This window comes from Gracilinanus agilis, chromosome 6 (assembly GCF_016433145.1).
Source record: "Gracilinanus agilis isolate LMUSP501 chromosome 6, AgileGrace, whole genome shotgun sequence".
NCBI lineage: Eukaryota > Metazoa > Chordata > Mammalia > Didelphimorphia > Didelphidae > Gracilinanus > Gracilinanus agilis.
The window spans coordinates 59,905,623-59,931,167 of NC_058135.1; positions in this window are offsets into that span (position 1 = coordinate 59,905,623).

Consider the following 25,545-nt stretch of genomic DNA (forward strand, 5'->3'; position numbering starts at 1 on the left):
ATGATCTATGCCCTATTACATGGTCAATCTTTGTAAATGTACCATGTGCAGCTGAAAAGAAGGTGTATTCCTTTTTTGTCCCTATTTATTTTTCTCCACATATCAATTAAATCTAATTTTTCTAGGACTTCATTCATCTCTCTTACCTCTTTCTTATTTATTTTTTGGTTTGATTTATCTAGATCTGACAGAGGAATATTTAGATCTCCCACTAGTATGGTTTTACTATCTATTTCCTTCTTGAGCTCTGACAGTTTCTCCTTTATGAATTTGGACACTATACCACTTGGTGCACATATATTGAGCAGTGTTATTTCCTCATTGTTTATACTGCCTTTAATCAGGATGTAATGACCTTCCCTGTCTTTTTTAATCATATCTATTTTTACTTTGGCTTTGTCAGAGATCATGATAGCCACTCCTGCCTTCTTTTTCTCATTTGATGCCCAAAAGATTTTGCTCATACCCTTAACCTTGAACTTGTGTGTGTCCACCCGCCTCATATATGTTTCTTGTAGACAACCTATGGTAGGATTTTGGTTTCTGATCCACTCTGCTATTTGCTTCTGTTTTATGAGCGAGTTCATCCCGTTCACATTCAGAGTTACAATTGTTAGTTGTGTATTCACTGACATTTTTGTATCCTCCCCTAGACCCACTCCTTCTTATTACACTATTTTCTTTTACTCCAGTGGTTTGCTTTGAGCCAGTATCCCTTATCCCCTCCCTTGATTGACTTCCCTTTCTGCCCCCTCCCTTGTTGTTCCCCTATTTTTGTTTTTTTAAAGACCGAATGAATTCCCTCCCCCTTCTTCTCCCCTTCCTTTTTTGGCCTCTCCACTCCCTTCCTCCCTTTGGTTTATCCCTTCTGACTTTCTCAGTAGGGTTAGATAGAATTTTTTATCTGGATGGATAATAAAGCTACTCTTCCTTCTCCGGGTTGATTACACTGAGAGTAAGGTTTGATTATGCTCTCTTCTTCTCCTTCTTCTGATATTATTCATCCCCTCCCCTTCCCATGCCCTCTTTGTGTATAATAGAATATCTTATTTTTCTTATTTACTCGGATTTTTCTTGGTGTCCCCTACTATTCCCCCCTCTTTCCCAACCCCCCATGTCTTCTTAGACCATTTAGTATCCTGTCCTCTCCCTATGAAGTATTCTTCTGGTTGCTATAATAGTGAATATTATAATAGTGTACAGAGTTCACTACAGAGAATTATACATAGCATTTCTCCACCTAGTACCAATTGCGAAATTCTGCCTTTTAAACTGTTATTTTCTTGCCAGATTTCTTCCATCTTCCTCAGCATTTCATTTTTAAACTCTTCCATAGCTTGGGACCAGCTTTCATTTTTTTGGGGAGGTTTGGATTTTTGTTTTCCCTCCTCTGTTGTCTGGATTTTCTCTGTGTAGAAGTTGTCCAGTGTTCCAGAGTTTTTCTTGATGGTCTTTTTCTTCTGGATTTCCTTATTGCTGGCCATTGTTAGCCCCGCCCCTCTTCAGCTTTGTCTTTGCACTCCGGGTCTGCCTGGGCCTTGCAAGCTTGGGGGTGGGGGGGGCTCCGGTCTCCTTGTCCTCGGGGTCAGGCCTCCTGGTAGTTCCCGGTCTGCCCCTCTGCCCGAGGTTCCTTCAGCAGTCTTTGGGGCTGCTTCCACAGCCGCGCTGGGTCTGCACTGGGTCCTCTCTGGAGGTCCAAGCCTGGGCTGGAGATCGTTATCCAAGCCTAGGGCACTTCCTTTGCCTGCGCTGATGCTCTTAGGGCCCTGCTTTCACCCCCGCAGAAGGTAGTGAAAGTCCGTGGGCTGGAGATCTTTATTCGCACCTGAGGCGATGCCTTCAGAGCTTGGGAAAGGCCGTGTTTTAGAGGCCTTTGTCCCGGCCCCAGGCGTTGCCTTCACCCACGTGGATGCTTGGGGAAAGTCCATGCAAGCCCCCAGCACTTGGGGTCCCTACACACAGGTACAAGCCCCGGGGCTTCCAGGGATTATCTGGTTGCCCCAGTCCTGTTTTCACACTTGTGGGAGGTCTGCGGTGGGGGGTGGGGGAGGGGCTTCTTCCTCTCGCTTTTTAGTGTGAACTGTTTCACCCCTTTATAGCGCGGAAATGCCCCAATTCTGCGTACCTTCAATGCTGCGCCCTGTTGTGGGGTTCCTTCGTTCCTCTGGACTCGTTTTTATTTCCCCTTGAGGGGTCCTGTGTGGTTCGGTCAGGAGAGATCAAGCAGCTGCTCCTTACTCTGCCGCCATCTTAACCGGAAGTCTCTTTAAATATGTTTTGAGTGAACTAATTCTTTAAACCGATGTTATTTTTTGACTACCATCCCTCTCTGCTTGACAAGAAGGTCAGTTGTTTGCTAGCCAAAGCCCTGCACATGCTCATTTGATTTGCTGGTGGGAGTGACTATCCTAGATCACTTAAATTTCCCTCAGCACCCCCAGGTAATGAAAAACAATTTAACTAAGCTTTAGGGAATGTGTCATCAGTCCAGCCACTTTTCAAATGGAAGGAATGGCTAGAAAACTCCAGACTTTCGAATCCATAATTTTATATAAATATAACTATAGTTTCCATAGTTTTATATAAAAGGAAACATTTTTTAAAACTCCCAAGATCATCTCCTCACTTTCTACCATTTCTACTGCAGCTTCTCTTCTTCTCTGGTCTTTTCAATTGTTATGCAAGAATATTAAATATGGGGACTACATATTTTCTAGTAGTAGGTTGTTTTCTAGTAGTAGGGAGTGACTTTCATCTAATCATAATATTCTTTTCTAGTCATTTTTTTCCTACAACAATGACTGTGTTTGCAATGATGATTTGGGATTTGGGTGGCATGATTTGGGATTGATTTGGAGAGCACCAGTCAGTGGACAGAGGGAGCTGAAAGTTGTAGCTGTGGTAGTTGTGTTATAGGGGTGTAAGAATTTGGGGAGCCTATGTACCACTTGGGGATGCCCATGTCACAGAGGCAGGGAAAGAAGATTGACATTACCATAGCTACAAGGAAATGGGAATGTTCAAACTATACAGACAGGATAGAAACAAGCTTGTGAAAGGAATCATAGCCAGAGGCTAGAGTGTCAGGGTAGGGGCTACTTACAAAGGATACTAAATGGGTGGTCCCTGCCCAGGTGTGCCTTCCTGGGACTGGGTCTGGGATACTAGGGAGAAGAAGACTACCTAAGGCAAAAGGGTATTTAGCATTTGCTTAGCCCCACCTAACTGGGATTGTCCTTTACCTTAGGGTCCATTATTCAGTCTGAAACTGCTCCCCTAAGATTCCCTTCAGGGTGGATTCTCTTGGGAACAGGGAACAAGTACAAACTTTGGGGTCTCCAACTTACAAGCTAGTCCTAAAACTTGGGGTTCATCAGATCTTACTAGACTACAAGTTTGGGGTTTCTAGATTCCATGCTGACAGAAACATGAGATTGCTTCCAGAAAGACTACGTTGAGGAAAGAATATCATTTTTAGCTTCATATCTTGAATGCCCATATTGGGCAGTTATGCAGCTGCCTGTTGAATTTCTGAAGACCTCAAAAGGCAAGTCTTGGGCTAATTCTAACATTTATTAGATAAGAGGAAGAAAAGAAGCCACAAAAGAGAGAACTTAGAGGGTAAAATTTTTACTGAAATCATGTTTCAAGTCCAACAGACAGTTCAAGGCTTCAAAAAAGATTAGAAATTTATTCAGTCAATAGGCATTTATTTAGAGTTTACTAAATACTTTGTATCAGGGATTCCAAGACAAAAGACAAAGATAGTTCTTGCCCTTAGGGAACTTACAGTCTACTGGGCAAAAATATTGTACAAGCAAATGAATACAAACCATATACAGAATAATTTCTGGTGGGGGGGGGGGGAGAAGAGAGTGGCAGTGATATGGGGGAGAAGAATCCCTATGCCCATGTCAGCAGCAGGTAGAAACAGGGTCAGCCTTGTGTTTGAGAGGAGATGACCCTTGAGTTGAGCCTTGACAGAAGCTAGACATTTTATCTTTGGACTAGAAGTGGTGCCATGGGCATTGTATGGCCAGAAACTCAGGCAAACTATTATCAGGGAAATTACTTTTTCCGCCCTTGTGCCCTCAACTCCCAACTCAAAACATCTGACCTAGAGGATTACCCTCCTTTGATTGTCCCATTGATTTGAGATGGACAAAGAGATACAATCCATCCATTGGTCCTCCAAATCATGAGGTCCACCATGCCTTCTGGCAAACCTCCCCCCACCCTCCCTCAACCCCTTGCTCCAGAGTCTTGTCTTTACTGTTGTAAAGGGTATAAAATCCCCAGAATTTTTCCATCTATGCTGTTCCACCTATGCTGTCCTCCTGGTCAAAAATTGAACATTACTAATAAATATCTTTTTTACTTTTAAGCTAAGTTTCGGTGTCTTGCATTCTTGCAAAAGGTACCCTTCCCAACTCCAGGGGCTCATCTCTAGCACCCCACAACAGTAGCACAGTGATGATTGAAACTAACTAGTCTCTTACTCTATGCCTCTCCTTCCATCAGTCTGTCTTTCTCTCATCCAGACCTGTGATTTCTTTGGTGTATGTATCCCTTCCAATGAAAACCTCTTTATCAGTTCAGATTGATACTCTGCTAGTCATGGTTTTAGAGCATTATCTGCAGACATTGATGGGTTAAGTTATTGGTCCAAGGTCACACTGCCAATATGTCCCAGAGGCCCTGCTTGACCTGGAGTCTTCTTGGCTTAGTCCAATTTGCTATGGCCCCTATGGCACACTCCCTCAACCTCTTTTTAAGCCTCTCCAACTGCTTAGACTAATCTCTTTGACCATAGCTAAAGGTAAAAATTTCAAATTAAAGTATGTTCAATTCAGGTAAAATGCCATCAATGGCAGGGTTCAATTTAGGCGCCCACATCTTTTACTTCTTATGTTTAGGAAGAGGTAGATGAAACCAAAGGAAAGAATATCCCCAATCTAATGGTCTCTTTAGAGGCTGCCAAGCACTGGGATCAGATTATCCTTCCTTCTTACACTGGCAAATACATTCTCAATTTAAAGAAGTTTTTGCTACCCACATCTAATGCGATGTCATCACTGCCAAACATGTGAAGAAATGGAACCTGGGGACATAAGAAAAACAAAGCTTAGGGATTAGAGTTACCCCATACTGAGTCACCTCAAGGATTATGCTTCAGAAAAATTTCACATCCAGTTCAGATTTAAAATTCGATATATGATGTCATATGTTAAAACCAGTGGAAATGCATGTCGGCTATGGGGGGGGTAAAGGGGAAAGTAAGAATATGAATCATGTAACCATGGAAAAATTTTCTAAAAAATAAAATATTTAAATCTAAAAAAAAATTCAATAAAGAAGATTAAAATGTATCATGTACTTTCTTATATCTAGGACAATGAAGGAAAAATGTTGGTCCTGTTCTCTTTCTTTCTTTCTCAACTTGGATTGTTGCTTTTCTTTAATGAAAGTCATAATGAAAGACCTTTTTCACCCTAATTCCCTTCCTACTTTCATATAAGTTTTTAGTGTAATGATCAGGTGGCATATATTTCCCCATGCATTTAAAATGTAACATATATAGGCTTCTGCCTGATCTGGGTTAAATGTTGAATTTTTAGGAGGATTCAGGGCAGAAATTTTATCCTGTAGACAAGATCAAGGAACCAGTTCTCAATAGAACTGAAATGAGTACCAGTTCATGGTTTTAACATTTGATTTTTACTTTTATAAGTGGCGTTAGAAATAAGCTTTACTTACTGTGCTACGTGGTGGTTCTGTGAATTAAATACTCACATCTTTTTCAATGATGGGAAGAAGGTAAAAGTCAATTGTATAACTAGAATTTGAACCCCAGCTCTCTTAATCTCAACTTCCCATGTTCCTTCTCACATTAGGTGCTAAGGTAGGGAGGATATATTTTTTTGTAGCTCTTCTTTCTTGCACTTCTTTTCCCAGAGCATGGCTGGGAAAGCTTATTTTACTCAGGTTTTTACTTTTGTTCTTGTATTTCTATTTCAAGTGATTATTTTTTTTCCGCATTTCCACTGGTTTTATTAAGTGTGGTAAGTCAAGACTTATTTACACATTATTGATAGTTACATGGGTGTGGTCTTTTCAGGTCTACATCCCCAATCATGTCCTCATCAACCCAAGTGTCCAAGCAGTTGTTTTTCTTCTCTTTCCACTCCTGTAGTTCTTCCTCTGAATGTGGGTAGCATTCTTTTCCATAAGTCCCTCAGAATTGTCCTGGGTCATTGCATTGCTGCCAGTACAGAAGTCCATTACATTCGATTTTACCACAGTGTATTGGTCTCTGTGTACAATGTTCTTCTGGTTCTGCTCCTTTCACTTTTGCATCAATTCCTGGAGGTCTTTCCAGTTCACATGGAATTCCTCCAGTTTATTATTCCTTTGAGCACAATAATATTCCATCACCAGCATATACCACAATTTGTTTAGCCATTCCCCAATTGAAGGACATACTTTTGCTTTCCAGTTTTTTGCCACCACAAAAAGCGTAGCTATAAATATTTTTGTGCAAGTCTGTTTATCTATGATCTCTTTGGAGTACAATCCCAGCAATGGTATGGCTGGATCAAAGGGCAGGCACTCTTTTATCGCTCTTTGGGCATAGTTCCAAATTGCCATGCAGAATGGTTGGATCAGTTCACAACTCCAACAGCAATACATTAATGTCCCAATTTTGCCACATCCCCTCCAACATTCATTACTCTCCCCTGCTATCATTTTAGCCATTCTGCTAGGTGTGAGGTGATACCTCAGAGTTGTTTTGATTTGCATTTCTTTAATTATTAGAGATTTAGAACACTTTCTCATGTGCTTATTGATACTTTTGATTTCTTTATCTGAAAATTTCCTATTCATGTCCCTTGCCCATTTATTAATTGGGGAATGGCTTGGTTTTTTATACAATTGATTTAGCTCCTTGTATATTTGAGTAATTAGACCTCTGTCAGAACTTTTTGTTATAAAGATTTTTTTCCCAGTTTGTTGTTTCCCTTCTGATTTTGGTTGCATTGTTTTTCTTTATACAAAAACTTTTTAATTTAATGCCCATTATCACCTCTTTTTTATAACATTGTACTAGAAACACTAGCAGTAGCAATTAGAGAAGAAAAAGAAATTGAAAGTTATTAAAATAGGCAAGGAGGAGACTAAGCTATCACTCTTTGCAGATGATATGATGGTCTACTTAAAAAATCCTAGAGAATCAACTAAAAAGCTAGTGGAAATAATCAACAACTTTAGCAAAGTTTCAGGATACAAAATAAATGTACATAAATCATCAGCATTTCTATATATTTCCAACACATCACAGCAGCAAGAGGTAGAAAGAGAAACACCATTTAAAATTACCCTAGACAATATAAAATACTTAGTAATCTATCTAGCAAAACAAATACAGGAATTATACGAACATAATTACAAAACACTTTCCAAAAAAGTAAAACTAGATCTAAACAATTAGAAAAACATTGATTGCTCATGGGTAGGACAAGCTAACATAATAAAAATGAACATCCTACCCAAATTAATTTACTTATTTAGTGTCATACCTATCAAACTACCAAAAACCTTTTTTACTACATTAGAAAAAACTATAAAAGTTTATTTGGAAGAACAAAAGATCAAGAATATCAAGGGAAATAATGAAAAAAAAAACGTGAAGGAAGGTGGCTTAGCAGTACCAGATATTAAGCTATATTATAAAGCAGCAGTCATCAAAACAATATGGTACTGGCTAAGAGATAGAAGGGAGGATCAGTGGAATAGACTTGGGGTAAGTGATGTCAGCCAGACAGTGTATGATAAACCCAAAGAGCCCAACTTTTGGGACAAAAATCCACTATTTGACAAAAACTGCTGGGAAAATTGGAAAACAATATGGGAGAGATTAGGTTTAGATCAACATCTCACACCATACACCAAGATAAATTCAGAATGGGTGAAAGACTTAAATATAAAGAAGGAAACTAAGTAAATTAGGTGAACACAGAATAGTATACTTGTCAGATATCTGGGAAAGGAAAGATTTTAAAACCAAGCAAGAGTTAGAGAAAATTACAAAATGTAAAATAAATATTTCAAGTGATTATTAACAAATCTTATAAAATATAATACTTGGAGTTAGTGGATATTAATTTTAATCTTACTCAAGGAAACATCAAGGTCAGTGGCTCAAGTCAAATGGAAACTGAGATGCAGGCAAGCCTGAAATGGAACAAATGGAATTGCCATAACATAAAAAGAACTAACAAAGGAGAGTCACTGATGGAAGTTATTAGTGCTCAGAGGTTTAGTGATTATAAGGCCAAGCCCAAGGCCAGTGACTCCTGGTGTAGTAGGCAGCTCCTCAGTCTCTTCAGTCCATTAAGCAGAAGGTCCTGAATTCCAACCTGGGTAGGAGGGTGTGAAATATTAGGAGAGGCTTCTGGAGATAAGAAGAGTCACTTGGCTGGGGCTTGGCCCTGATGGGAATGATCATCCCCACTCAAGCTCAAAATAAAGTCTTTTGTTAGTCTGAGACTACTGAAATTTGTCTTTCCCTCTGGGAGGAACTCTCTTGTGACAAGGTCAAACCTGGGGCTTTCACCCTCAAACCAAGCAAACTGGGGTTCATTAAATCTTTCTAGGGTACAAGTTTGGGGGTTTCTGGATTCCACTTTGACAATGAGAAGGGAACAGTTATACTTAAAAAATATAATAATTTTCTAGAGCAGACCATGTTCTTCCAGTCATACAACTGTTAACTTGGAAAAAACACAACTATTAGTCAGAAAAACCAAGTCTTTAATCAGGAGAGGAGTGTTCAATATTTAGATATCCACACAGAGTCACAAGCCGAAAACCACACAGAGCAAAAGGCTCTGGCACTCTGGCTACACTGCAAAGGATAATGGTGCTAGATTATCCTCCAAAGCACCATAGAATTTGGGGGAACTTATATACCTCTGGGGGAACTGGGGACAAGGGGAGTACGATTGATAGACTTTACAAGTGGCTACAAGGTAATGAGAAGTTCAAGATAGGATTACCAGGGAGAGGCTGATGCTTTACTATGAACACAAAAGGGAAAGACCCAGCCAAGGGCTGGGCTACCAGAGAAAGGAATTTGATACAATGAACTACCAGGACAAAAGGGTACTTAACATCTGATTGTGTCTGTTAGCCCCACCCTAACTGTGATCCACAGAATACTTTAAGGTCTATTCTTAGTCTGAAATTCTGAGTCTGGGATCTCTCTCCCAGAGAAACTTCTCCTATGTCAAGGTCAAACTTGGGGTTTCTTGATTTCAAGTTGCTATAAACTTGGAGTTTCTAGATTTCAAGTTGATATGACTGATCAAAGGAGATATACAGAAGTCAATTTGGTAAAACACAGAACCACTAGAATGGTAAGAAAAACCAAATCTTTAATTAGGAAAGAGACAGGTCCATAATAATCTGGCTGACACACAGAGCCAAGCACTAAATAACACACAGTCAAAACTCTGGGGCTCTAGAGATAGTGTCTCTGAGAGAATCACCACCAAAGACGATTCTCTAAAAAAATAGAACATAGGGATCTTATATACCTTTTGGGGAACTAAGGACAGGGAAGTATGATTGATTGCTTTACAATGGCTACTAGGAAAGGAGAAAGAGTCTAACCAAGGGTTGGGCTACCTGGGATAGTGTTATAGGGGTGCAAATGGTGGACCCCTGGGTTCGGGAAGGAAACCTTTCTCAAGAATGAGAGGACTCCAAGCTTAGCTTAAAAGTAAAAAGAAAGATTTATTAGTAAGGTAGGATCAATGGCCAGCAAGACAGCATGAGTGGAACAACCCTGGGGAGTTGCCCTCCATGACATGGCACGGCAGCAAGAGTGGAGCAACTGTCGGGGGTTGCTCCCCCAATGCTCCAGTTCAGGGGTTTTTGTATCCTTTTCCAGAGTGGTGAAGTGACTTCTTGCACTCAGGCATTTGGTGAGTGGAGAGGGTCTGTCTGGGATCCTCAGGGCATAAGGCTATCAAGGTGTGGCCTTGAGGTGTATCTCTTTTCTCTATCTCAACCTAGAGGAGTCCTAGGATAAAGGCTGGAGTCCTGGGGGAAGAGAATTTCCCTGTTCACAGCCTGCCTGAGTTAAGGGGTACAGGGTTCCTGCCATGTCTGCACAATGCTTATGTCAATAGGACTTTGATATAGTGGGAGAAACTTCTAAGACAAAAGGTATACTTATAAAAAAATTTTATCTACTAGTCCCACCTAAACTGGGATTATTAAGTACTTTAAAATTTATTAATTATCCAGAGGCAAGATCAGCCTGGGATTTCCCTCAAGGCAAGTTCCCAAGGGATAGGAGTAAATTTGGGGTTTCCCAAAAACCCAGTTGACACAGATGTAAAATGTCAATTCATCTGTATTTTTTTTTAAAGCATTTTACTCCCAGAACAAAATTCAACTTTATTTATTTTTATTTATTTATTCAAGCAATGTTACCTACAAATGAGTAGATGGCAGTCTAACCAGAGATGTTTGATTATTAATTTCAAAGGAGGCATAAGTCAGGGAAACATATGTTCATCTAGGGAGTTTATTAAGGTCATGGAAAATATCCTGGGCAGAGTCCAAATAGAAAGATTCTTGTCATGATGTCAAGGTACTCCTATTTAGGGATATTTTACTTATTGCACTGAGCCTCAGTATACTAATATTAATATACTAATATTAAAATTTATGAATTTGATAGTCATTTGAAAGAAATAGGTTTAATCATTTACCTTTTGAAAAACAAAGTGGATGAAAGAGGCATTTCCCCAAATTATGACATGCAACCCTATATCTCTTTCTCCTTCATTCTTGCCTGTTTCTATCTCTCTTATGTGATTAATTTTTCTTAGGGACTTAACAAGAGGAGATGGGGCTAGATCCAATTCAGGAAACTGGGTAGTATTTTCATTCATTTCATTTCATTCAAAGCTGCTGCCAGCCACAAAATTCCAGCTTTTTAAAAATTCAATATTTTCTCTGGGATGTTAGATGACCGAAAATCATGGTAAATGCCACACTCTCAGAAGAATCAAAATTTTGAGTGACCCCAAGGTAGAAAGCTACTGAGTGAATGTCAGGAATCTGTAGCATATGAATTGCTTTAACTTTTTTCATGAGAAATGGCATGAAGGGTGGCATTAAGGATACATATTGTTGTACCCAAGTTTTGATACCCAGATTCGATCGTGGCAGGAAGAATCACACCGACACTGCAATATGCAAGAAGAGGTCCATATATTTTGCTAGCAGAGAAGCTAGGGTCAGTGGCAGAGAGGAAGGCTGGCCAGTCTGACCCCGAGGCATCTCCAGCCAAGGGTTTATATAGAAAGGTTTGGGGAAGGGGGCTGGCGCGTACAAAATTATCAAGGTAGTGTCAGGGACAGATGGTCAGGAAGCATATGGGGAGGGGGTTTCAGGGTCAGGGGTCAGCAAACATTTGGGGGGTTTCAGGATTAGGGGTCAGGAAGCACTTGATCAAACATTCATAAAAAGGGGTAAATATGCATCGGGTCAATAAAACATTCCCACGGAGGTAGATCAGGGTAATAAACATTCCGGAGGTAGATCAGGGTAATAAACATTCCCAGGAAGGGTAGTAAACATTTCTCAAGGAGGTGTTAAGATAGCTTTAGCTGGGAAACGTTTTTAGGTTTGTCAAGGGGGGAGGTGAGGGAACAGAAAATATTTGGGGCTGTAGTTTTGATTTTTGGGCTTATCAATATGAAGCTCAAAGAATAGAGATCCAGGTCTGGAAGCAAGAAATCCTGGGTTCAAATCTGGCCGCAGACACTTCCTAGTTATATGACCCTGGGTAAGTCACTTAACCTCAATTGCCTAACCATTACCACTCTTCTGTCTTATTTCTAAGGTAAAGGTAAAGGTTTTTTTTTTTTTAAAGGATAAATATAACTGGAAAAGCAGGTTGTCATACAAGAAGATTAAGAGATAACAGACATATAGCCTGAATATGCACCAGTGGCATCTTCAAGACATTAAAAGAACTAGATCCAGTTCTCTATCATGCTGTATAATTCTTCAATGGGGATTTACAGATTGACCTAGAATGAAAAAGTACAAAGAAGTTGTGATTGGCACTGTATGAAGGAGTATCCATTTGCACCAATGTATGTAGGGATCCAAGACTTGGTTGTTGACTTATCAACCAAATAAATGATTAGAGACTTTATTTGGAGCTTTTAAAGTAGTTGGTAATTACTACTGATTTTAGGAAAGCAGGGAGAGAAGGGAATAAATTTATATAGTGCCTCCAGGGGTGGCTAGGTGGTACAGGGTATAGCATGCTGGCCCTAGAATCAAGAAGACCTGAGTTCAAATTTGACCTAGTAGCTGTGTGTCCCCAAGAAGTCATTTAACCCTGTTTGTCTCAGTTTCCTCATCCAATAAAGTGAGCTAGAGAAGGAAATGGCAAACTGTTCCAATATCTTTGCCAAGAAAAACCTCAAATGGAGTCACCAAGAGTTTGGCATGACTATAAATCGACTAGACAATAATAACACTACATGGCAGGCACTAAGCTAAGTACTTCACAAATATTAGTTTTATTTAAGTAGAGCTCATGCCTTCCAGGACAATGCTTCTTTTTGTTTGACACGTTTTATATAAACCAGGAGAATATATCTGAAAAAAAGTCTTTCTCTGTTTGAGTCCCATCCAACCCCAGACTAATTGGAATAGAAACATTTGGGATTGAAATAAAAAATTAAACTTTTCTCACATAAAATCTTCCTTGTTAAGAGTGACTACTTTATTTTCTTAACAAAGTAAGGCTAGATAACAGGTAGTTTCTAAAATCTTAGTGTAGTTTTAAGCTTTGAAATCCTGTAATACTTTAAACACTTTAGATAAATAGAGGGAACTGCATATAATTGAACAGTTCTTGTCTATTAATTATATTAATTGGAAATAGGAGATCATGTTAACAGGATGGTTGAAACATCATTCTCTAATGGAAAAGCTTCATGAATAGATCAAAAGGAACCCAAGTTATTAAGTTTAGGAGAGTGGGAGGTATAATAGAATGATTGTCACATGAAGATAAAATTAAGTGAAGATTGTTTTTAGCCCTGAAACAAAATATCAAAGGATAACTCACTGGAGAAAGACTTCCATTGATTGGTAGTCACAGAACTGGGATCAAAATCACAAAATCCTAGAATTTCAGGAGTTGAAGGGATCTGAATGACCCTCTAGTCTCTTCCATTCTGGGAAAGGAATCCTGATTATAAAATAGACCTGCAGTAGTTTCCTCATATCAGCAAGGTGTCAAAGTAGCTGTTAAAGTAGCCAGTTCAACTTTGGGATAGCTGTCATTGTTAGAAAGTTGTCATTCAGGCTAAAATTTGTCTTTAAGTGGCCTCCCCCCATTTCTTCTAGTTCTTCCTTTTGGAGCCAAATAGAATAATGACTCTACTGAAAGACAATCTTTTAAATATCTGAAGCCTGCTATCTTGCCCTCCTCCAGACTACTAAATATCTCCAGTTAATCTTTTCTTTATTCCTGGAAGCTGTGCTTCTCAAAGCAGTCCAGTATTACATTGCCTATTTCTTTTTTGGCTGGAATTATTATATTGATGACTTGTATTGACTGTTCAGTCCCACAAACCTTACTGATCTCTTTTAGATAAACTGTCATCTAACCATACTTCCTTTATGTTGTATGGATTAAGTTAATTTCTTTTTTTTTTTAATTAAAAATTTTTTTTAAACCCTTAACTTCTGTGTATTGGCTCATAGGTGGAAGAGTGGTAAGGGTGGGCAATGGAGGTCAAGTGACTTGCCCAGGGTCACACAGCTGGGAAGAGTCTGAGGCCGGATTTGAACCTAGGACCTCCCAGCTCTAGGTCTGACTCTCAATCCACTGAGCTACCCAGCTGCCCCAAGTTAATTTCTTAAGCCTATGCATAAGATCTTATATTTATTTCTATTGAATTTTGTTTTATTAATTCAATCCATTCTAATCTACTGAAATCTCTCTGTCTCATAACCACTGTCAATTATGTTAATCTAACCCTCTTTGGGTAGGGTCATCTGCAAATCTGACCTGTCTCCTTTCTCATGCCAGAACTTGTCACTTTCTACCTTCTCAGTATCTCTCATACATTTCCCTTTCTTGGTACTCCCACTGCCAGCAATCAGATCTATCTATGATCACCTCATTTCTGGAATAATGGTCTTGGCCTCAAGTTCTACTCCAGTCCATCCTCTACTCCTCTGCCAAATTAATTTTAAAATGCAGGTCTTGTTACACTCAGTAAAATTCAGTGGCTCCCAATTTCATTCAGGATCACATGTAAAATTATGTGTTTGCCATTTAAAATCCTTTTCAACCACTTCCCATCTTTTAGTATTTAGTCCTACAATTTATAGTGTTCCCCCTTCCTGCCTCTCCAGTGTTAGAGGGTGCTCCCTTCCAAGTATACTACAATCCAGGCACACTGGCCTTCTTACTATTCCTTAGACAGAAGAAAGGATGGAAACAAAAATTTATTAAGCATTTACTATGTGCCAGGTACCATGCTAAATGATTGGGATACAAAGTCTAGCAAAAAATGAGAGTCCTTCTTCTCAAAGAGTTTCCCTTCTAATCAGGGAAGATGATACACAAAAGAAAGTTGATAATGGAAATGGGGGATGGGAAATGAAGGTACCTGGCTCGGGAGCATAATTTTGAAATCCAAAAGGAACTGGGTCCTGATGTAATGAAAGCCAGCCAACCTGGGCCCTTCCATAAAACAGGGACTCCAGAAAGAACTCACCAGTGGAAAAAGGGGGTGAGAGGGATGGAGCTTATGGAGGAACATTCTAGAACAAACACACCTCAGGAGTGATAGGCTACTTCAGGGAAGTTCGGAGATAAGCCAGGAATAGATAGGGAATGGTTTTGCAATTCAGAAAGTCTACCACACCAGAAATGGTCTCTTGTCATACCTCTATATTCTGGCTTTCCTGGATGTTGCTCAAATCCTGCCTTCTAAAAGAGATATTTCTTGTTTTCTCCACATCCTCAGCCTTGGCATTGCTAATACCTCCCCCTTCTTCAGTTTTGTGTTATCTCTTCTTTTTTTTCTGTGTCCTTTCAAATATCTGAAGATTTAGGTCATCTGAACTGAGTGACTTGAATTGATTAAGAGCAGCTAAGAGCACTCTTCCTATCTCCATACTTATTTTAGGTTTCAAGCCCCAAAAGGGAAAGTGTTTGTTAGATTGAAAGGTCCACAGGAGCCAACAATGTGATACATTAGTCAAAGAACCTAAAGTGATCTAGGGCTGCATTGAGAAGCGGAACTTCCAGGAATAAGGAGAATATAATCTTGCTGTACTTTGTCCTGATTAGATGCCCCTGGATTATTGTGTATGCTTCGAGGTAATGTCTTTTAGAAAGGTTGTGGATAGATACATAGATTTTTTAGTTCTTTCCAATTCTCTAAAGGGCATTCTCATTTGCAAAGAAAACAGAAACTAATAAAAAGTTGCTCCATCTTTTCTCCAGTGTAATCCCTCTCTGAGAGATGTTGTATTTGAAATAAGCTTACAGAGAAAAGACAAGCCTACAGTCATTGTGTCTAGTAGTGTAGTATTTTATAAGATCCTACCTACCGGGGTAAGGATTAACCATTTGATAAAAACTTCTTAGAAAATTGATCAGAAGGTTAGTCTTAGAGCAACATCTCACTCTTTATACCAAGATAAATAAACTCTAAATGAAGATTTGACCTAGATATAAAGGGTCACATCATAAATACATTAGAGAAACAGAGAGAAAATTACCTATCATATCTTTGGTTAGAAGGAAATTTCATGTCTAAACAAGGCATAGAGAGGATCAAAGAAGACAAAATGGATAATTTTAATTATGTAAGATAAAAAAGTTTTAGAGAAACAAATATAATGAAGCTAAGATTAAAGGAGAAGCAATTAACTGAGAAAAATATTTTTAGCTAGTTTCCTAGGTAAAGTTTCATTTCCAAGAAAAAAGGAAGTGATTCAAATTTATAAGACTTAATAACCATTCTTTAATTGATAAATGGTCTAGGGATATGCAGGAAGTTACCAAAGGAAGAAATCCAGCCTATTTATAGTTATATGAAAAATGCTCCAAATCATTACTAATTAGAGAAATGTAAATTAAAGCATTTCTGAGATACCACTTCACATCTATTAGACTGGCAAAGATGATATGATAATGGTAAATGTTGGAAGGGTGGTAGGAAAAATGACCACATTGATACTCTGTTGGTGGACCAGTGAATGGGTACAATCATTCATTTTATTAAACTTTCTTGATACCAGGCGTATGAGGATAGCTAGATGGCAGAGTGGACAGAACACTTGAAGTCAGAAAGACTCATTTTCTTGAGTTCAAATCTGGTCTTAGACACTTAACAGCTGTGTAACCCTGGGGAAGTCACTATTTGCCTCAGTGTCTTGATCTGTAAAATAGTATGGAGAAGAGAATGTTAAATCACTCTAGAATCCCTGCCAAGAAAACCCCAAATGGGGGCATGAAGAGTCAGGCATAACTGAACTAACTGATCATTATTTTTGGATATGTAAATTCCTAATCTTTTTTAGGTTCATTCCATTCCTGCCTAGGAAATAGTCATTCTTATAGAGCAGAAACTATTATACATATTTCTCCAAAGATAGTTTCTCTTGAATTGTTATTTAAAACTCACCAAGTGCTTGGCTAACCTCCCAATGGTCCAGTGTGACATTTTTTTTTTTTTTGGATAAAGTACTTTTGCCAACATGCTGGAAAATATAGAAACAACATAATAGAAAGAATAATAGGAGGCCTTTTTTTGGTTTCTAAATCTTTCTAGATCAGAAACTGATTAATTACAATATATTCAAAGATGGCTAAAACAATGAGTCATGAAGGAAATGTATTACATTCACAGAAAGATGAGTTTAACTATTTTTTAATTTTTTATTTCTTTTCTTTATTTTGTGTTTATTCTCTTAATATTCTCTTTATTTACTATTTTTACTACATATTTACTATATGTCAGGCACTGTATTAAATACTTTACAATATTATGTCATTCGATTCTCACAACAACCCTGGGAGGTAGATGCTAATATTATCCCTATTTTATAGATGAGGGAATTAAGGTTAAGTGACTTGTTCAGAGTGTTCATAGGGAAATATGCCAAAAAACAGTTGATACAGACTTTAAGTTCAGGGGAGATGTATAGAACTGTTGAGTCAGTTGCATAAAGGTGAAAATTAAGCCCACAGGAGTTGATAAAGTTTCCAAGTTCTAAGTTGCCAAATACATTTATTTTGTATTGATTCCAAAAAGTATTTCACTTAGAAGGATAAAAGTTTTAAAGGCTTATCTCTACGTAGGAACCTACCAATCACATATGGAAATGATCCAAGATTTTCTCAATAGATGTGAACACAAACATATTTATATTCATCAAAGGTCTGATAATAGGTATCAACCAATGCATAGAACAAAGATATGTATGCTTGCCAAAGCTATAGAAGTTACCTTTCATCCAAGTGGATTATAGATCATTATCCAAATGTGCATATCATTTTTGTGTATGCTATTGCCCCAATAATGTTAAGTCCCACAACACTACTACAGAATCTTGCAATAATACCTATGAACATTTAAAAGTGGTAGATATAGGGGGCAGCTAGATGGCCTAGTGGATGGAGAGTCAGGCTTAGAGATGGGAGGTCCTGGTTTCAAATATGACTTCAGACACTTCCTAGCTATGTGACCCTGGGCAAGTCATTTAACCCCAACTGCTTAGTCTATACCAATGATTCCCAAAGTGGGTACTACTGCCCCCTGGTGGGTGCTTCAGCGATCAAGGAAAGCGGTGATGGCCACAGGTGCATTTATCTTTCCTATTAATTGCTATTAAAATTAAAAAAAATTTTTTTCATTTCCAGGGGGCTAAGTAATATTTTTTCTGGAAAGGGGGTGGTAGGCCAAAAAAGTTTGGGAACCACTGGTCTATATACCATTCTTCTGCCTTGGAACCAATACACAGTATTGACTCTTAAGAAGGAAGTTAAGTTGGAGATTTAGTTCACTAAAGAAAAAGCAAGTGGATGACAATGATCTCATACCTAGATTATATCAGCTGGTAATTGTATGGGTAGCCCAATGAGTTAGTACATAGTAAATATGTATATTTTAGACAAGCACTATAAATGCTCAAGGAAATGGTCCACAGAAGAACTGACTGCTTCAATTGTATAGTGTTTTAAAAAAAGAAAATAATTATTGATGCCTCTTGTCTTTATGCCACAGTAATTTGTTTACAACCACCCCTTCCATTTATCCATTTCTTCCTTCTAACAAGAAAAACAACTGTGCCAAGCCCACCAATAGTGACTTCATCTGACAATATACATGTATTTTGTATTTGTAGTCCTCTATTTCTGTACCAAGAAAAGGGCAGTAATGTATGTTTAATAATTTATTTTCTGGATCTAAGAATGAGCTTTACAATTATTTTGAGTTCAAGTGCCCTTTAATATTGATTTTGTTTAAATTGTTTTTATTATTGTATATATTGTTCTGGTTTTGCTAGCTTTGTATCAGTTGACATATCTTCTATATTTCTCTAAATTTCTCTTATACTAGTCTGATTACATTTTTTACTGCATAATATTATCTTATTACATTCATATGCTATACTTTGTTCAGCTGATATTTGTTCATTTGATACCTACTCTCTTCCTTCTCTCTCTAAAAGGTTTTTTTTTTTTTTAACACAAAAAGAAAGTTGCCGCTATGACTTTTTTTGGTACATAGAGGATCTTTATCTCTGATCTCCTTGGGGTATGTGTCTGGTACAATAATGGGATTATTAGGTCAAAAGGTATCCATGGTTTGGCTAATATCCTTAAATAATAAGAAATATTTACCCAGAATAGGTGGACTAATTTTTAGTTCTATCCATCAATCAATAAAGTACCTACTATATGTTGGAAATACTGAAACAAAATTAAATGGCCCTTTGCTATTCTATTGTAAGATGTTAATAAGTAAACACCATTTGAATGTGCCCATATTTCTATAGCACTGCCTCCAACTTTTGCTTCCATCTTTTATCATCTCAGATTGGAAGGATTTGAAAGAAAAGCTGTGTAGTTTTAACTGCCATTTCTCTTTATTAGAGGTAATTATTATTAGGGATCTGGAACTTTTCCCCCCCCTTATAGACCAAATTGCCCAGAAGGAGCAGGCTGTAATGAACTTTTCCTTTCCTCTACCACAGCCTCCATTACTTAGGTTCCACTAGGTACTAGACAGCTCCTACTGCCTTGGATGCTGATCTCTATTTTTACTATGACTGGAGAGCAATGCTCCATTTTAACCCTTTGGTTCACTACATACTTTCTAATAGCCATTGATCAGGGACATGGCTGCTTACACTCTTGAGTCAAAGGGTCCCTGAGTTTTGTCATCCACCCTCCTGCTGAATCCTCTTATAAATGTTGTTCTCTAGCTTCCTGAGTCATCTAGTTTCTCCTGCAATTATTCTTTCTGAAACTTTGTTCCTCTCCTTTGACCTTTTGGAAATGGATTTTAGTTTTGTAAATGTGAGTCCTTGTTTATCTGAGATAACAGTTTTTTTTAAAACAGAGATATTGGATACAAAGATTTTCTAACTGATAGTTTGTTTTCTTATGCTTATGGTATTGATTTTGTTAGTGTAAAAGCTTTTGATTTTATGCAATCAAAATGGTGTCTTTTTTGTGATTGTCTTTCTTTATTAACCCTTTTTTTGTTTCTTTTTTAATTGTTTTAAATTTTTATTTAGAACATTTTCCCATGGTTACATGATTCATATTCTTTCCCTCTCCCTCCAACCCCCCACCCCTAGCCAACACAATTCTGCTAGGTTTTACATGTATCATTGATCAAGACCTATTTCCATATTATTGATACTTGCACTAGGGTGATTGTTTAGTGTCTACATTTCCAATAGTATCCCCATCAACCCATGTGTTCAAGTAGTTGTTTTTATTCTGTGTTTCTACTTCTATAGTTCTTCCTCTGAATGTGGATAGCTGTGGGAAGCTAATAAGAGAATAGATAAAAATCTGAGACTACTCTTTTCACCCCTTTTGTGATCCTTGTGATTTCTTGTTGAAAAGAATTGTGACCTTTTTGAAAAACTTTAAGTTCCTAGCAAACCAAAAGTTAAGAGGTTAACAATTTCTCTCTAAGACTAAAGACAGAAATTAAGCAAAAGGCTGCCTGGACTGAATCTGTTTCTAGACACTTCAAGGTCAATAATGGACAAAATTTAGACAAAATCTCCTCCAGTGGGGGCTATTCGTCCCTGAGAATGTATTCCCAGACTTAGCTTTCGATAATGGGCCAGCCAAATTCAGCCTTGGCCTTGTTCTATTCTGAAGTCAAATGAGATTTTTTTGTTTTTTGATATGACACAATTTGTAACTTCTGCGCATCTGCAAAGTTTTGGGTTTTTTTGTGTGTGTGTGAAATGAATCTTGAAATATATATAATAAACTCCATGCTCCTGGAGACAGAGCTAGAAGCATGAACTAAAAGATCATCTCCCATGTCTCATTATTTCCTTATCAACTAAACTGGCCTTATCAGATTATCAGAGATGATAAATAGATCTCAAGAGATAGCATTCTTATTTCTTTTATTTGTTAACATTACATGTAGAAACAATTTTTTAACAATAGTTTTCTGATATTTTGTGACCCAAATTCTCTTCCTCCTTCTTTCCCCTCCCCTGAGACAGTAAATAACCTGATATAGGTTGTTCCAGTGCACACAGTACATGTTTTCATATTCCTCTTGCTGTGAAAGAAGGCATATACTGCACATACAAGAAAATCTCATGAGGGAAATAAGGTGAAAAATGGTATGGTTCCATCTGCATTCAGACTATGACTGTTCCTTCCATGGCTGTGGATGGTATTTTTCATCATGCATCCCTTGGGATTGACTTGGATTCTTGCATTGCCAATAATAGTTTAGTCCTTCAGGTGATCATTGTATAATATTTCTGTTACTTTTTATATTGTTCTCCTGGTTCTACTCACTTTGCTTTGCATCAGTTCATTTAGGTCTTTCCAGATTTTTCTGAAATTATTCCATTCTTCATTTCTTATTGTGCAACAGTATTCCATTGTAACCATATACCCCAACTTGTTCAGCCATTCCCCAACTGATGGACTTGGCTTAGTTTCCAGTGCTTTGCTGCTACATAAAGAGCTGTTATGAATATTTTTGAACATACACATCCTTTTCCTTTGATTTCTTTGGGATACAGACCTAGTAGTGGTATTGCTGGGTCATCTATACTAACTCCTTTGGTTTGAAAGTGTTGCAAGAGTTTAAAATTTTCCTTTTTTCTACTTTTTTTTTAATGAGATGATCTATTAAAGACACATACCTATTTAGAGCATATTGTGGAATATGGTATTAAAAGCTGATCTTAACCTACTTTCTTTGTGAAGTACTTTCAGCTGGTGCTATTGGAGCACTAATACCAAGCACTCTCTTAGTTTAGGTTCAATGTAGGGACAAAATAAAGTACTTTCAAGTCATTGAATAGCTACCAAAAAGAAGTTTACTTTGCCCAAATATAGTGAGAATATACAAGGACACAATGCCCCTTAGTTCCTATGGATATAGCTACACTTGACATCATATGTAAATGCATCTAATTATCTGGACATGATGTGGTAAGGGACACAATAGGGTTTATGGTCTCTGATACCACCAAGTCTGAAAGACCTAGACTTTCTTGCCTGGTTCTTTTTGTGTCTTTTGGTGACTACAAGGATGTATCATCAAGTCCTGTGGCTAATCAGGTTCTAGGAGAGCTTTGTCTTCCTTTAGGAAAAACTAATCCTATTCAAAGGAAGGACCAGAGCTTAGACTGTATAAGGAGCTGGGAGAAAGAAGCTACATCAAGAAAAGGGCCAATCAAGTTCCAGGGACAGCTTTGTCTCCTTTTAGGGAAAGCTAATTCCCAAGGATGTGGGGGGAAAAGGAAGAGCATGGGCCTTCTCATGTTGTGGGTATGGAGAAAGAAAAATCCTGGTAAATATTAGTCTTGTCATAGATGACAAGCTACTCTTTGTGCCAAAGTTTCACTAAACAACAACAACAAAATTTCAACATGCTCCTTTGTTTTTGGAATGAACCTTTGACTACTGTGGTATAATGAATTACTCTATTACAAAGTAGATCTGCTCTACTTTGAATCATGCAGTCTTAGAGATAACCTGGGGAGGCTAAGAGGTCAAATTAATTATATAACTAGTTTTTGCCACTTTTAGGACTTTGATCCTAACTTCCCAATGCCAAAGCTAGCTCTCTGTCCATTATGTTTTAAGACCTCAATATACTCTGAATTGTGTTCTATGACTACAAATCATGTAATGCCGCAAGGTGAGAAGAAATGAAATCACAAGTTTTCTGAAGGGCAAAAGAAAAGACCACAATGGCAATAAGCCATTTGTGGCACATTGTGAATGAGGGTGCATGAAATATGGTACTAGAGACACCAACTTTGTATTGGTTTCCATAAAATATTAAAAGACAAAGGGTAGAACTTAGCACATTAGGTGGAATTTTGTGGGATGTTTGTGGTAAGATTTGAGCAAGAGTCACAGAGAATGAGATGTGGATGATTTGTGATCTGGGTTAGAGAACAGCTAAGTTCTTCAACTACCACCTCTAAGACTATGACTTGGAAAGCCTTGGTAAAGGGTACGTTCCCCCATTGAAGCAATCACACATTGATTGATTTTGAAGTAAGTTCTTTAAACCTCAGGATATAAATAACTCTAACCAATACCCATACTCTGTCTCTCTTTAAAAATAAAAGACTCAGAATGAAAAATGTAAAGAGAACTCGCATAATAATTTTTGATAACAGAATGAATATCTAGAGTAAGGTCATAAAAGTTATGACATTATAGAGGATATTAAGAGGCTTTTCTTTTACACTTAAAAATGATACTGCTTTCTAGAAATAAAAATTTTACAAATTGTCTGTCAAAGATCTGTTATCTGAAACCCAGTCTTTGCCTTCCTTAACTTGACTAATTCCAACTGATGGAGGCCAGGAATGATTTTTTTTTTTTAAAAACCCTTAACCTTCCATCTTGGAGTCAATACTGCGTATTGGCTCTAAGGCAGAAGAGTGGTAAGGTTAGGCAATGGATGTCAAGTGACTTGCTCAGGGTCACACAGCTGGGAAGTGTCGGAGGTCAGATTTGAACCTAGGACCTCCTGTCTCTAGGCCTGGCTCTCATCCACTGAGCTATCCAACTGCCCCTGCCAGGAATGATTTTGAACAGTTCAACTAAAAGTTTGAAATGGACACTTGTCACCATTGCACTGAATTATTTGAGCACTTGAATTTATTTTCTTTTTTCCATTCTTTGTGAGAGGTTAAACAAAATGAGCAGTAAGATGGGCTATAAGAATTTATATGGTTGGGTTTGTACCCTAAAGAGATAATAAGGAAAAAGACTTGTACAAAAATATCTATAGCCACGTTCTTTGTGGTGGCAAAAAATTGGAAAATTGGGGGGGATGTCCTTCAATTGGGAAATGGCTGAACAAATTGTGGTATCTGTTGGAGATGGAATACTATTCTGCTGAAAGGAATAAAGAACTGGAGGAATTCCATGTGAACTGGAATGACCTCCAGGAATTGATGCAGAGTGAAAGGAGTAGATCTCACTACCTGGATGGCTCATTCATCCTGGGCAAATGGTGACTGATTTTTCAATGAACTCTCTTAATGTGACTCATTGCATTCTCATGTTATTTCAGGCAGTCTATATCAGAAAGGCTAATATCACTGGACATACTGGTTGAGGCTTGGCTGGACTAACAAAGGAACAAGAGTTCTTTTAGTAGTCTCATCAAAGACAAGGAGAATTTGCTTTGTGATTGAGGTTAGGGGAGGTGCTATGAAGCTTTAAAACTTATTTTTTAAAGTGATTTTTCCAGTCATTTTGCTTGTTTGTCAGATATTTTTAAATTTAATTTTAATTAGGTGATTTTTTAAATTAGACGAGAATTAGGTAGAATTAGAATTAATTAGGTGAGAATCTTTCCCAGAAATTCAGAAATGGATAACATATTACTGAATCTGCAGGGCATATTACCTTGCTCCTGATTTTAAAATATGGCTGCCGTTCATATAAGATCCCAGTCTTAGAACACTAACTTGTTGAGCACAATCAAAATATCCCAAATAGCCCTCCTCAAATTTATACCTAGGTCAAGATTCAGATATTTTAGGGACAATCAAGTTTAACCTTTTTATAGAAGAAAAACCTGAGGCTGGATGTGGCATCTGAATTAGGTCATTTATTATAACTTCAAATAATAGAAGTTAAGAATTTATTATTGTTGGGCAGCTAGGTAGCAGAGTGGATAGAGTACCAGCCCTGGAGATTGGAGGTACTACGTTCAAATGTAGCCTCAGACACTTCCTAGCTGTGTGACTTTGGGCAAGTCTCTTAATCCCAATTGCCTAGCCTTTGCTGCCCTTCTGTCCTAGAACTGATATTAAGACAGAAAGTAAGGGTTAAAAAAAGAATTTGTTATTTGTGTTCAAGTTATAGTACCTAGGTCACCAAAGAGCTTATCTTGTCCATTATTTTTTCTCCTTGATAGAAAAGGACATTTGAGCCTTTATTTAATACTGCCAGATATCAAATAAAATATTACCAGGTATATTGTGCATTACAACTATCATCATTCTCTTCTTTTACCATTATTCTTACTGATTTATTTCTGACTTTTAAAGTCAGAAACACCAACTTTGGTTTTTTTCCTTTTTTTTTTTTTTTTTTTTTTTAGTATAGTTTGTGATGAACAATTAGCACAATAGACATAGAGAATCCAGAAGGCCATCTTTAGTTCCCAGAATTTGGTAATGAAAATTGGGTTTTCATGTGCCCATAAGACAATATTCAAGTTAGTATTTTTGACTAATGTGTTTAGTATTAAGATAAACTTGCTCCCTAAACCACAACAAAACACATAGTTTATTGAAAGCATTGGGCTAATACACTATCATCACCTATTGGTAACCCTTTATTCTCCAAGGCTATGTATGCCAGGGGAAAGCATGCTCTTATTGGTCAGTCCTATATAACTCTTCATGACTCCATTTGGGGTTTTCCTGGCAAAGATACTGGAGGGGTTTGTCATTTTCTCTTCCAGCTCATTTTACAGATGAGGAAATAGAAGCAAACAGGGTTAAGTGATTTGTCCAAGGTCAAACAACTAGTATGTATCTGAGGCTGGATTTGAACACAGATCTTCAAACTAACCTAACCTTGAGGTATCAAAGGTTTGAGGTATCAAAATATAAACTTTTCCTTTGATATTGAATTTAAATTTTTATTATTTTATGATATTTTAATGATAGTTTATATTATATTATATAAAATGATACAATATTTTTATAATAATTTAA